A 2500-nucleotide genomic window follows, 5' to 3' on the forward strand; every position below is an offset into this window, starting at 1 on the left:
TATAAAGTGATGAGTAAGAAAATAATGCATCTGAATGAGTGGCAGGAGTAGCAATATTAGCATGATAGCCAGCCTTTGTCTTTTATTTTTTTTTTTGTAAGAGGGAGAACTACCAAGGGCAAAATAAGATAATATTAGAAAAAAAAGGCTCACTTGAATTGTAGTTTCCATAGAAGAATGAAAAGAATTGGTCAAAATATACGAAATATACGAAAAGTTGCAAGGAAATGATTTATAAGCGAATTTAAGATTGTCAGCTGGAAGACGAGTAAGGATCAACGTTAAGGCGAAAATATTATTAGGAATCCGAGACAAGCGCTTGCCAGTGTTGGTGAGGAACAGTGAATGTGGAATGCTGTGTAGGCAATTGTAATCTGTGTAGGATAGAGAGTAAGTATGAGTATGAGAGTGAGTATGAGAAAGACAAGTGGCTACTAAGAATACACGTGACAGGTTTACTCAGTGTTTATAAAGTCCTTTAAGCCCTTTTGTTTCCACCACTCCAAAAGTTTGTGTAGTTTTTCGTCAAAGCTCTCAGTGTATGTCCAGTCTTTGAATCTGCTCCAATCATCTACCCGCCTCTTTAAGACCTAACTTCTTTGCATTTTTTTTTCTATTATGAGTAAGTATGAGTCCTCTAAATCCTTTTGTTTCCACCACTCCAAAAGTTTGTGTAGTTTTCCATCAAAGGTCTCAGTGTATGTCCAGTCTTTGAATCTGCTCCAATCATCTGCCGGCTTCTTTAAGACCTAACTTCTTTGCATTAGGTTTTGATCGCACTATACGAGGAAAGAGAAGCAAAGCAAGTGCTCATTAAAGCTGTTGTCGTCAGTAGCATACTTAATTGATGCTTTTGCCGCCAACAATAGTTTGCAATTCAAGACTGCCTATTAAGACTTTTACTTATTTTCAGTTGATCATATTAATATGCATGTTTGATTTTAAATATGTATGATTGATATCCCGTCCATGTGTGTATGTATGTATGTACGTTTTGATTCCGTGTATGTGCTGCGGTTCAGTATTCATGCTGGCTTCACTAAAGCTTTACTTTATTGTTGTTTATTGCCATTGTGTGCATCCTCAGGTGATCACTAATAATGATGATGGTGGCGATGGTGATGGCGGTCATAATGATAATAATAATGATGATAATCATAATAACAATAATAATAATAATAATAATAATAATAATAATAATAATAATGATAATTATGATGATAATGATGATGATGATGATGGTGATAATAATAATGATAATAATAATAATAATAATAATAATAATAATAAAAATAATTGTAGTAATGATAATAATTATTATGAAAATTTACGGTCTGTTTGACAACAACAATAATAGAGAGCCACGACAACAAGAACTATAATAATAATAATGATAATAATAATAATAATAATAATAATAATAATAATAATAATAATAATAATAATAATAATAATAATAATAATAATAATAATAATAATAATAATAATAATAATAATTATTATTATTATTATTATTATTATAATTATAATAATAATAATGATTGTATTAATAATGATGATGATAATGATAATAATAATAATGATGATAATAATAATAATAATAATAATAATAATAATAATAATAATAATAATAATAATAATAATCAACAACAACAACAACAACAACAACAACAACAACAACAACAACAACAACAACAACAACAACAACAATAATAATAATGATAATAATAATAATAATGATGATGATAATAGAAAACTACAACAATGACAACAACAAGTAATATATACAACTGTAGTAAATCCTTTCGAATCTTGCTATAAATATTCCTGAGGAGACTTGAAAGTGGAGAGAGAGAGAGAGAGAGAGAGAGAGAGAGAGAGAGAGAGAGAGAGAGAGAGAGAGAGAGAGAGAGAGAGAACACCAAACTGACTTTCCGATCATTAGTGTAGCGAGAGAAGAGTGGAACGTTTTACTACAGCAGCAGATTATCGAGTATAGATCCACGAGGCGAGGGTGACGCGAGGGATACTGCACCGACGGTATGCAGGCCGCGAGACTGACTGGCTGGCTGACTGGTATTGGAGGCAACTCTAATTACAAAGGATTATGAAGGCTACCAAACAACAGTATACTTTTATCTCCCTCGTGGGCTGCCTGGTGGAGCTGCTATGAGCTATATATGTGCTACATATAATTGATGGCACAAGCTTGACAAACAGCATCCGTGGAAGAGGCGAGCACAAGAAAGGTAGAATGGTTAATACACCTTAATGGAGGGAAGGGGGAATGAAAAGACCACAGAAAGGAAAAAGGGAAACCTAGGCAGATAAAAGGGAGGAAGGAGACAAGAAAGGAGACTGGCAAAGCTGAAAATACGAGGAGGAGGCAGCGAAGAATGGCACAAGGAGGCTGGCCACAGAGGGTGGAGGAAACAACGTGATGGAGACTGAGGGCAACAGGTAGATGGAGAGGAAGAGAGGGAGAGGGAGAGGGAGAGAG

The 2500-nt window shown here is 33.9% G+C and overlaps 2 protein-coding genes across 2 annotated transcripts in view; one reads left to right on the forward strand and one right to left on the reverse strand.

Moving 5' to 3' along the window:
- Positions 1 to 2500, reverse strand: part of LOC123518624 — a 155883-nt gene that overhangs the window by 151912 nt on the left and 1471 nt on the right. The window lies entirely within an intron of this gene.
- The window catches only part of LOC123518625, a 316215-nt gene that overhangs the window by 77021 nt on the left and 236694 nt on the right, over positions 1 to 2500 (forward strand). The gene's annotated exons all lie outside the window — the stretch shown is intronic.

Source organism: Portunus trituberculatus, chromosome 44 (genome assembly GCF_017591435.1).
Source record: "Portunus trituberculatus isolate SZX2019 chromosome 44, ASM1759143v1, whole genome shotgun sequence".
Lineage (NCBI taxonomy): Eukaryota > Metazoa > Arthropoda > Malacostraca > Decapoda > Portunidae > Portunus > Portunus trituberculatus.